The sequence below is a fragment of the Rhinolophus ferrumequinum genome, chromosome 19 (assembly GCF_004115265.2).
Source record: "Rhinolophus ferrumequinum isolate MPI-CBG mRhiFer1 chromosome 19, mRhiFer1_v1.p, whole genome shotgun sequence".
NCBI lineage: Eukaryota > Metazoa > Chordata > Mammalia > Chiroptera > Rhinolophidae > Rhinolophus > Rhinolophus ferrumequinum.
The window spans coordinates 35,552,234-35,564,793 of NC_046302.1; the positions used below are offsets into that span (position 1 = coordinate 35,552,234).

Here is a 12,560-nt window from a genome sequence, read left to right on the forward strand (position 1 = left end):
ATGGAGTGATGGACTAGTGGTTGCCAGAAATTAGGAATTGGGGAGTGTAGGGGATGAAGGTGGGTGTAAAAATTAACATAAGGGAGTCCTATTGTAACGGTACAGTTGAGAGTCCTGATTGTGGTGGTAGATACACAAGCTACATGTTATGTGATAGAGCTGCACAGAATTATACACATACACACACAAATGAGTACATGTGTAACTGGTGAAAGGTGCACAAGCTTTTCCACACATGTTTACAATTTCCTGTGCCTCTATAATTATTTCAAAATAAGACATTTACGAGCAAGATGGATTATGTAATTTTCCTAAACATGTAAGTTCAATGAAATTGAAAAGTTCCCAATGTGCAAACAGCAAGTGCTCCTCTTTCAGAGTACTGTAATTCAACCTAGAGATATCATTCTTTTGGATTTACAGCATTGCTTTGATCTCTTAAGATACTTATACCTATAAATGTAACTGTATATACATACTCAGATTTATTGGGTATAGAGCCTGACTGGGAGTAGGGGAAAATTCTTAGAAATATCAATAAGACTTTGGCCAGCCCAGGATACCTAGGGCAGGGCATGGAGAGCTGAAATCTTGGATAGGCCAATAAAAAATTTGAAATGTTACCCTCTTGGTATTTATTTCTTTTCAGGAAGTTCTTTCAAGTAATTCATTTGAAAAGTTATAAGAGATCAGTTTAGAGCAATTTTGTAATCTTGGATTTCATGTCAAGGAGCCAATCTTATTCCCCCAAAAGCTTTTCTTTCCTCTTTTCCTTAAAAAGAAACAAGCTTATTTCTATAAGCTTTCGTTGTCTATTTTCCAAATGTGGTCAATGATCCATGAAAACCAAACAATTCAACATAGCACCATTTAAATACGAAAGAGAAACAAACAATTATGATGTCAGTTCAAACCGGCAGACACAACCTCTGTTCCAATATAACATGTAACAGCCCGATGGAAGGCCAGTTAGTTGTAGGAACACAATATATACCATGAAATTGAGATTTTTTTATGACACATTTAACTGCAAAATTATATTTAATCAGTAAATTTTCATCACTGTTCTTTTTATATAAGCATTTTTTTAAAATTATTTTTATATTTTAAGAGTGTGTGTGTTTTCTTTTAGATCTCAAATATTTTATTTAAGACCTTTGAAATGCTTGTAGAATCTAAGGTTCTCTTATAGGACCTAAAGGATAAAATTACCCTTCATGTTCTTTCATTTATATTATAGCCCAGTGCTTCTCTAGCTTTGGCCTGCTTCAGAATCACTCAAAGAATTTGTCAAAAAAATGACTGGCCTACTCCAAGTTTTCTATTTAATGGAACAAGAATTGGGCCTGAGAATTTGTATTTCTAACAATGTTTCCAGGTGATACTGATTCTTCTAGTTTTGAGTACCACACTTTGAGAGCCACAGGTCTTATCTAGGATGAGTTTGTCCGTCAGTAGATGGAAAAATTATCATAGCTTTTTTGGAATGGCCAATAATCTTTTTTGTCTTTTTCCTCTATCTCCATATAGTTAGCTTTATTTAGTTCATGAACTAATGGAAAAAAGAAAAAAAAACATTGATTTCTCTAAAACTCTGCTGTGCAGAATTTAGTGACTTCAGAATGTACTGTTTCACAGCTGAAAATTAGGAAAATAATTTCAAAATCAATTTTGCAAAATCCATGCACGGAATCCTATGTACTTTGGTCATCAGAAAGTTCTCAAGGTCTTCATCCAGACTTAATTAGTCTTCCTTTTCACACAATTTTTATACATTTAATTTGTTAGTTTCTAACTTCAAAAAAGCAGATTAGAAGCATAATAACCACCCAAAGACTATTGCAACAATCCAGGGGTAAGGATGGTAGTACCTAATATTTATTGAGTCCCTACTTTGTGCTAAACACTATTCAAAATAGTCTATTGACATTATTTCATTTAACCTTTCTGATAAACAATGAGAGAGGTATTATTATCCCCATTTTACAGAAGCAGGCAGTGGGATGGAATTTGGGGTGCATATTTTTATGGATCAACATTTGTGAAAAGAAGAAGGAAGCAGGATTGGGCAGAGGGAGAAAGTGAATGACAATAAAAGCCCCACAGAGACTTTGCCAAACAAGCGGGGGTTCTGGAGTGAGATTTGCTTGTCACACAGTATCACACACTGGTCTGCAATGACTGGACACTCATGCCCCCACCTCTCAGGAAATAGGTTTCTCCAGAAAAGATATGACCTCTGGCAAGGAGACTGTGTGTAGCTGAGGCTGACTCTGAAACATTTGATGGCTGGAAAAATGTCTTCTGACAATACCTCCTACCTCTGTGCTGGGCAGGAAGTACTCCTTTGAAGGAGAAATTGGGCATACGTCTTATGTCTGCCACTGATTTGTCCAAGAATACACTAATTGTCTCAGTAAAGATTCAGACTCAGGACTACCTGATTCTTTATTACTTGCTTTGCTGTATTTAATAAATATGTTTTTTAACTATGTCTTGAGACGTCCATCATAGACACCTACTCTATTGTGTGATAACACAATGATGACCTCAGGTATCACTGAGGAATATAGCAGAGTTTGTCCCTAGGAAGGTCTCCACACCTCAGTGTAATTTTGTCACCTGTTATCCAGTCAATGTGCTGCATGACTGTGGAATCTGTGAATAGTTAGTGCTGTTGCCTTCACCCAAGCTCCCATCATTCTTCTTCCTGATGCTTAAGTCTCCTAACTGGTCTTCCAATTTCCATTCCTGCCGCACCCCAACAGCGAGGGACAATAAAAATGCATTCATGCCACAACGCTGCTCAAATATTTGAAATATTTTTTTCTATATACACACACACACATGAACATATGTATGTATATGTATATAATAATTTTATTCATAGCACCATTTTTTGCTGTGTGCACTGGGTACACACACATGCAAATTGTTCATTATCTGTTTCCTCTGCTATAATTTCAGATTCGTACAGATAGAGTTTTTATCTGTTATATTCACTCCTGAACAGACACTACAGGAGTGCCTGTTACCCACTGAATAATTATTAAACATTTGGTAAATATATTGAATGAAAAAATGATGTCAGCAAAAAAAAGAAGTGTCAGAAAACTGATTTGGGGTTCAAATTCCAGTTCTACAACCTATTAGTTTAAATAAATTACATAAACCTCTAAGCTCTGTTTTATTTTCCATCTTAGTTGGAATACATTTGCATTTTTAATTAAATAAAATAACATATAAAGAAATGCTACAGAAAGGATAGATAGTACTAAATAATTGTTAAGTTTGAGTGTTTATTCCCATAATACTGCGTAAATAACCAAACTTTTCTTTTCCCTTAAAAAAAAAATAATCCCTCATTGTTTGGAAAATGTGTTTGCATGTGATGTCTAATGTACTGATGATCAAACATAAATGAAGAGCTACTCTTTCTTTTCTTTTAATGAGCGGTGTTTTCAATGAACTATTATGTTACAGCATATTCAATATACTCTGGTACATATTTGTATTTTGTGTTTGATTGTGTCAAGGCAGGCCTGTTTATAAAACTATGCTGAGAATGCTTGATTTCCTGGACAGACTGTTCTTCCCACCGACCCCCTGCACTCCACGGCTTGTGCATACTCACAGCCCCACGACTCATTTCCTATTCTCTAGATTTACTCTAGCTGGTTCTTTCTAAAAGAATTCTCACCATTCACCTGATTCTTTCTACCTGATCAGGATGCTTCTCCATTTGGCATCTTCCTTCCTCAAAAATTCTGCCCACATTATCAGTGCTAGTTTTCAACAACTGCACTTATGCATGATGCCATATTGTTCAACATTTAGTTTTGTTTTTCTAGTATGGTTTTCCACCTACTTCATATGTGTAGTTCCTTTCTGAGGGGAATGGGCAGTCCTTGAGGACAAAGAGTGGTTTACTTATTCCTTTACTGTGTTGCAAATCTGCCACCACTCTGCAAAGATAAGTAGATGCTTGGTATAACTCTAAATAAATGCAATTTTTCTTTCAAAGGTTTTTATTAAAAATATAGCTAACATACAATAGTATGTTAGTTTTAGGGATATACCATAGTTATTCAACATTTATATACCAAAAGAAGTGATCACCATGATAAGTCCAGGAACCATGTGACACTGTTCTATGCTATCATAATATCACTGACTATTCCTCATGCTGTACATGACATCCCCGTGACTTATTTGTTTTATATCTGGAAATTTGGACCTCTTATTCCCCTTCCCCTGCCCCCCTCTTTTTAAAATTTATCAATTACGGTTGACATTCAATATTATTGTATATTAATTTCAGGTGTACAGCATAGTGGTTAGGCATTTGTATAATTTAAGAAGTGATCCCCTTGACTAGTCTAGTGCCCACCTGACACTACCCATCGTTAGTAACATATTATTGACTATATTCCCTATGCTTTATTTTACATCCCCATGACTATTTTGCAACTACCAATTTGTACTTTTTAACCCCTTCACCTTTTGCACTCTGCCCCCTATACCCTCCCCTCTATCATCCCAACAAATCTAGTCCCCATCTGACACCATACACAGTTACTACAATATTATTGACTATATTCCTTATGCTATACCCTACATTCCCATAACTACTTTGTAACAACAAATTTGTATTTCTTAATCCCTTCCCCCTTTTCACCCACACCCCCAAACTCCTCCCATCTGGCAACCAATTAAAATGTTTTCTGTATTTATGAGTTTGTTTTTGTTTTGTTAATTTTGTTCTTAGATTCCACATATAAGCAAACTAACACTGCATCTGTTTTTCTCTGTCTGATATACTCCACTCAGCAGAACACCCTCCAGGTTCATCCATGCCACCACAGATGGCAAGAACCCATTCTTTTCTGTGTCCGAGCAATACTCCATTTTATATAAGTACAACCTCCTCTTTATCCATTCATCCGTTGAAGGACACCCAGGCTGCCTACACATCTTGGCCACTGTAAACAATGCTGCAAGAACATATGGATTCACACATCCCCTCAAAATTACATTTCTGGTTTCTTTGGGTAAATACCCAGAAGTGGGAGTACCAGGTCCTTCATTGTCTCTTCTTACAGCCTTTGTTTTAAAGTCGATTTTGTTTGGTATAAGTATTGCTATAAATAAAATAAAAATAAATATTTTATTTATAGTAAAATAAGTATTTTATTATAATAAAATTTTTATTATTTTTTTCATTTCCATTTTCATGAAATATCTTTTTCCATCCCTTTGTTTTCTGTCTGTTTATGTCTTTCAATCTGAAGTGAGTCTCTTGTAGGGAATATATGTAAGGGTCTTGTTTTCTTATCCACTCAGCCCTCCTATGTCTTTTGATTGGAGAATTTAATCCATTTACATTGAAAGAAATTGTTTATAGATATGTACTTATAACCATTTTATTATTCATAATTTTTGGGGTTTTTTTTTGGTTTGTTTGTTTGTTTTTTCCATCTTAAAGAAGTCCCTTTAGCATTCTTTGTAATATTGGATGAACTCCTTTAGCTTTTTCTTGTCTGGGAAGCTCTTTATCTGTCCTTCAATATTAAATGATAGCCTTGCTGGGTAGAGTAGTCTTGGTTGTAGGTCCTTGCTTTTCATCATGTTGACTATTCCATGCCAATCCCTCTGGCCTGCAGTTTCTGTCGAGAAATCAGCTGACAGTTTTAATGGAAGCTCCCTAATAAGTTGCCTTTCAGTTGCTGCTTTTAGGATTCTTTCTCTGTCTTTAACCTTTGCCATTTTAATTATAAGGTGTCTTGGTGTGGGCCTGTTGGGTTCATCCTGTTTGGAACTTTCTGTGATTCCTGGCCCTGTATGTCTATTTTCTTTACCAGGTTAGGAAAGTTTTCAGTCATTATTTCTTCAAATAGGTTCTCAGTCTCTTGCTTTCTGTCTTATCCTTCTGGTACCCCCATGATGCAAATGTTTTTATGTTTGATGTTGTCCCAGAGGTCTCTTAAAATATCCTTATTTGCTGTTGTTGTTGTTATTATTATTATTATTATTATTATTATTACTGTTCCAATTGGATGTGTTCTGCTTTCTTGTCTTCCAAATCACTGATTTCATCTTCTGCTTCATTTAATCTGCTGTTAATTCCTTCTAATGTATTCTTCATTTCAGTTATTCTATTGTTCACATCTGACTGGTTCTTTTTTAAAGTTTTTATGTCTTTTTTTATGCTTCCTATCTTTATGTTGAAGTTTTACGTTCTTTGATCATCCTTATAACCATTGTTTTGAACTCTGTCTCTGGTAGGTTACTTGCCTCCACTTTGTTTAGTTGTTTTTCTGGATTTTTCTCCTGTTCTTTTATTTGGGATTTCTTTGTTTCCTCATTTAGGCTACCTTTCTATTTATTAGATAGATCTGCTTTGTCTCCCAGTCTTGGCTGGTTGGCCTTATATAATAAATGTCCTGTGGAGCCCAGTGGCACAATTTCCCTAGTCAGGTGCTTCAGGAGTGTCTTTTGAGTGGGTTCTGTGTGTCTTCCTGTTATAGATGGGCCTTGATTGCTATTGTCATGTCAGTGGGAGGGATTAACCCTAGGCTGATTGGCAGTGAGTTTTGGCCATATCCACAGCTTATAGAGTGCTGTGCGGGGGTGCTTACCACATGAAGTGGCATTCACTTCAGTGAACTCTGCTGCCTGTTGAGACCACCCTTTGTGGGTGCCACTTGTGGAGGTAATTGGGCAGTGCTATGCTGTGGTCTGAAACCAACCTCCAAGTATGTTTGTTCTGGAGTCTCTTGGGAGGGGCTCTGGTGCAGGCTCAGGTCACCCACTGCTTATGACAAGCTGGGGCTAACCTGTAGGAGCAATAAAACAATCCATGGTTATTTGCTGCCTTTGCTAAACCTGATGGTACATTGGAAAGGCCTTGCTGTGAACTGACATTGGCTGCCACCAGTACCAGGCATGGGGTAACTCCACAAAAACCCAGGACACCTGGAGGCCTGCTGCCACCTGCCAGTTCCCTTAAGATTCAGCCACTCATAAAGTCTCATGCAGTGCCCAAGTTGGGTGAGGCAGGGTCTCAGGGAGTCACTAGTGTGGGAAGAGGTGTGGTCATCAGGTTCATATAGATTCTAATTTGGTGCCAATGCTAAGCCTGGAATGACTCAGCGAAAGTCTCAGAACACACCAAAACCAGTCACTGCTCACCCAGGACCTACCAGACTCTGATCATTTTCTAAGAAAGAGTGCAATGTAGGTGGGCTGGCTGCTCAGGAGAAAGTGCTTCCAGCAGTGTGTGAGTTGGATGAGGTGGAGTCCCAGCTAAGAGAACAGGGCAGAGCAGTGCAGTTCACCAGACCAATCAGATTCAGATTTGCCCTGTGGGGGGTGGGCTTAACACAGGCAAGATGGTGCTTTACTACTGGCTGCATGGAAAAAGGACCCCTCACTGAGAAAAGTCTGACTGTCCTCCAGCTCTCCCCCTGCAACATACACCTCATTTTGCCCCCCATATGTCTCTGAGGCCTATCCCCTGAGTCACCGTCCTTCCACTGGAGCCCAAACTGAGTGCCTACGAGCGAGTGAGTCTATGTGTGGGCTGTTTAAGAGGATCTCTGGTTTTTCCTGCAGCCTTCTGTTGTACCCGAATGGTAGGAATTCCCACTATTTTTTACAGCCAGATGTTGTGGGGGCTCCTCTTTGTGGCACCACTACTCTAGGCTGGAAGCCTGGTGTGGGGGGCTGGGGTCCCTTGTTGCTTCAGGATGAAACTCCATGGTTAAGATATCCCTCCTGATTCTCAACTACCACACGGAAGTTTGGGGTCTGTTCCGTATCTCTGCCCCTCCTACCAGTCTCAATATGGCTTCTCTATATTTTATTTATAGGGTTTCTGTTCAGCTAGACTTTAGATGGTTCTCCAGGTTGATTGTTCTATAATTTAGTTGTAATTTTAATGTGTTTATGGAAGGATGCAGGCACAGGGTTTATCTATACTGCCATCTTTGATCTCTTCACGATGTTTTTTTTTCCTTAATACAGTGATTCTTGATCCCCACAGCCTCCATATGCCCCTCTCAGTATAGGAATGAAACTATTTTCATTAGATATCTCATTGAAGAATAAACAAAGGGTTTTTCATAATCCTAAGTCAGCATTTGAAAAGTTTCAGGCTGTGGGAAGCAGTTTCAAGGCTTCAAGCTGAGTATTAAGCTGCAATTAGACTGTCAGTACTAAGGGGTTTGTCGTGGTCTATCTTAGGATAAAAACAGTTTGCAGTCTGTGACTGAGGTAAAACTTTTCTAATCTAGCTCCCAAATAAATTCCTGGAACTCATTCCTTTCATAGCACCGTATTTACTTGCACAGTTGCTCAGGGTTTTACAAAAACAAAAACAAAAAAACAACAGGATTTATCCCCTTCCATTCCCGAGTGCAATAGCAGAAAACATGTTAAATAGGGACTAAGATCATGGAAGCTGAGGGACCTAATGTTGTCTGAGACTTTAAAAGGGGCTTTAGAATAGTCTAGATAGACTATGGACAAAATTGTTTAGCTGACTAGAAAACAGTGATTTTCACTAGTTTTGAAACTCATTTCTTTATTTTTATTTTTTCCTCATACTCTTCCTCCCAACTTCTGGCTATTACTGGCTTGTCCAGTGCTCAGAGCTCCTCACTCCACATCGAAAGGGTGATTCTGATCATTCCTGCCCCAATTTGCCAGTAAGATACATTTGCTTATTTTCCATTCTCTGAGGAGCACGCTAAGAGCCTGAAGCTGATATAAAAAACTAATTTGTGAAAAATAACAATGGTTTGCAAGCCAATGGTATAACGTTGGGAGATTTCAAATCAGAACACACTGGATATTGCCTCTCAATTCTAACTAGCTCTGTGATCCTCAGCAAGTTAGTAAATGTATTAAAGAGTCAATTGACTCTTAGGTAAATAGATGTCATAAAGGAGCCTATTCATGGGCTTGTGGTAAGGAATAAATACAATTATGTGTGTTACGTGCCTGACACTGAACCTTCCAAATACTAAATGCATCACCATCTTCAGCATCAAAATGCATATTGTTCCCAGATAAAATGCTAGACTTTAAGCAGAGCCCTTCAATACATTTGCTCAAAGAAGGGAATGAGAAAAAATGAAATACTATCATGTGTGACAACATGGATGGATCTTGAGATTATCATGCTAAGCAAAATAAGTCAGACAGACATTATTTGACTTGTACGTGGGACGTAAAACTGAAAACAACAAACAAGCAAAAACTCAGACACAGACAATAGTTTAGTGGTTACCACAGGGTAAATGGGGTTAAATAGATGGTGACAGAAGGAGATTTGACTTTGGGTGGTGAACACACAATGAAATATATAGATGATGTATAATAGAATTGTACACTCAAAACTTAAATAAATCTATTAACAAATGTCACCCCAATAAATTTAATTAAAAAAAAAATCAAACACTAAAACTCATTTATTTTTCTTGGTAGAAAGAGACTGGGGATTCACCAAAATGCATTAAGAATGCAGCCGGTACCTTACTCTACCAAACAAAAATGGTAACAAAGAGCTTTCCTTTTAACCTCTTTCAGTGTAGACTGAGGAAGGAGAAGAGTTTCTGAGGGAGAATCCTACTTTTTAAAGCTCTCAGCATTAAATCAAGGTGCCAGCATGATTTCCCTCAGGCTCTTTGAGAGTTTAACTTTTTTTTTTTTTCTGATAGCATATCAAATTATTATTATTTTTTTATTTTTTTTTATTAATTTTATTTTTTAAATTTATTGGGGTGACAATTGTTAGTAAAATTACATAGATTTCAGGTGTGCAATTCTGTATCACATCATCCATAAATTACACTGTGTGTTCACCACCCAGAGTCAGTTCCCCTTCTATCACCATATATTTGATCCCCCTTACCCTCATCTCCCACCCCCCAACCCCCTTACCCTCTGGTAACCACTAAATTACGTTCCCCAGATTAATTTTCAAACCCGAGAGTTTAACTTTTTTACTCTAGGAATCTTCACAAAACTCCTTTGTGCTACAGATGCAAGCGGCAGCATATTTGTTTTTGTTTCAGGTGAAACAAACAAACAAACAAACAAAAGAGACCTAACCTTTAAACACTGATATAATTAAACAAGTATATGTGATCTGGAGTTTAGTCTTAACTTTGTCATGAACAGAATAGTTTATTAAAGTCAATTTCTGTCAGTATAGTCACTTCTCAAATATCCTGATCCATCATATGCTTGTCTTAAAACTACACAGTGCAGTTAGAGGATTAAAGTAAAGTGTAAATTGAAAGCATTTTGAAAAGGAAAACCCCTCTACAATTATAGGAATAATTATTTTCATCACAAACACCACAGCCAGAAGCCAAATTTGCATATCAACACTTCATTATTGGAGACTTTGGTATATGAACATTTTTAAAAAGCTTATAATTTGAGTTTTCATGGTTCTTGCACTTTCTGTGACTTTCTTATTTACTTGCTTTTATCTAAAAGGAAAAGTCTGTCAAATATGCAAAATGAATCTGCTTAATGTCTTTTTCTGGTTATTTGTTTCAGTGATATGCGTGATACTAGTGATTCACATCACTGCTAATATGCAATTATCGAGGTTAAGATAGGGGTCCTGTTGAACATTTCTTTGTGACATGAAAAGGGCCACTCTTGAGCCTAGGAAAGCAGAAGCAGGGCCAGGAGGGAGAGGGGAAAGCAAATGCCAGCCAGTGTTGGAATCATGGAGAACAATCATTCTAGAGAGAATCTGATTAACTTTTGCCTGAAGAAGTTTCCCTTATGTTTTTAAATTCACTAGCTTTCTCAGAGTCACTTGTAGCTCTCTTGACTGGCATCTAATTAAAGGTTTACATTTTCTTGGAGTTCTGGGAAGTGCACTAAAGGTGGTCATGTGATCACTGATGGTACACTCTCAGGGTGCTGTCTCATGCTACTTCCCAGAAGTCCTAAAAACAAAACAGTAAAGCACTGTTGTGCTTCACAGGAGTATGTGAAGTTTTCACCACCGGGCCTATACCTCTCATCTTCCTTTCTGTCAAGTATGTGAGAATAGATTCATATTTACCTGGTGAGAAAAACTTGAAATTCTATCCCATAATAATGTAACCATATTATGCTAAACATTGCTTTGGAAAAGGAGAAACAATAAAGCAAGGTGCAGAAGAGACAAAAATATTATAGCTCCTAAAAAATAGTTAGCTGATACTTCAAGATGCTCAGATTTTCAAGTAAAATATACAAAACATACCATCAAGAAATGCATTGCACTAAATCATGATGATATGTTTCTGTGTTAAGCATAAATTTACAAACATTGGCTCCATATGAGAACTTTTCACTTTAAGAAACTTAAAATGCACTAGATACAAAAATCCAAATATATAAAACATTGACATAGGAGAAAACTAATTGTTTTAGTGAAGATTCTTACCTTAGCAAAAGGTTTTATTAGCAGGTTACTTTAAGAAATCTAAAAATAAATCATTAACTGGAATAATATAAACTATTCAAACCCAGTTCAAATGTAAGGTCAATGCAAATCAGGATGAAGCATCTCAAACTGTAATGAAGCCACTTGATTCAGAGAATTTGATTTACAAAAATTTGATTTGCATGCAACTTCTCAGTAATTTAACTTAGTACAAAGTGAATCATGACTATGGAATTGTGAGATTTGTCTGGTCCCTGAACTTAGGTTTTTGTCTTTTAGTCTTTTTAGGAGTACTGAGAACAACTGAAGTATCTTTACCCTATAGACATCTCCAACGACCAGGCCATCATAGTTTGCCCATCAGGCCCTGATAGTGTCTGATCAGATGAGAATAAACTCTAATGTACTACATGAACTCTGGTAATGGCTCACGGTCTGTATTAGACAGGTCTGTGCATTATCAATTTTGTTTGGAGAAATTGTGAGGCTGTCTGTCAATGACACAGCTAGGGCAGCTTGAAGCAGATTGATGGCGTTATATAGAGGAGTCATTTCTTATTCAATCTGAGAAGTGGTGCTTTGCTCTGATTCTGGAAGGTGGAAAGAGTCCTGCTCTGATGATCTATTGCTTCGTGAAAAGTTATTCTAAAACATGGTGGTTTAAACAATTCCATGCTATTTTATCAGGATTGGGTGGGTCAGAAATCCAGACCAGGCTCAGCTGGGAGATTTTTCTGTGTCATGTGAATTGGCTAGAGTACCTTATGAGGTCAGATGGTGGCTGGTACTGGAACATGCAAAATGCCTTTGCCCACATGTGTGGTACGTTGACAGGGACAGCTACGAATGGATGTTGCTTTGTACACACGGCTTTCTCAAATGCTTAGCTTGGTCTTCTTTACATGGCTGCTAGACCATAACAGCAAGTCTTCCAGGTGGCAAAGGCAGAACCTGCTGAACTCTTAAGACTCAACCTCAGGCATTACAGGGTTACTACTACACTCTACTGCTCAAAACAAATCATAAGACCAGCTCAGATCCAAGAGGATGGGAGAAAGAAACTCTGCCTCCTGATGGGATATGGTAAGGACACTGGACAGGT

At 37.6% G+C, this 12,560-nt stretch overlaps 1 protein-coding gene across 2 annotated transcripts in view; it reads right to left on the reverse strand.

The window, feature by feature from the left end:
- Positions 1 to 12,560, reverse strand: part of RIT2 (Ras like without CAAX 2) — a 320,231-nt gene that overhangs the window by 134,665 nt on the left and 173,006 nt on the right. The window lies entirely within an intron of this gene.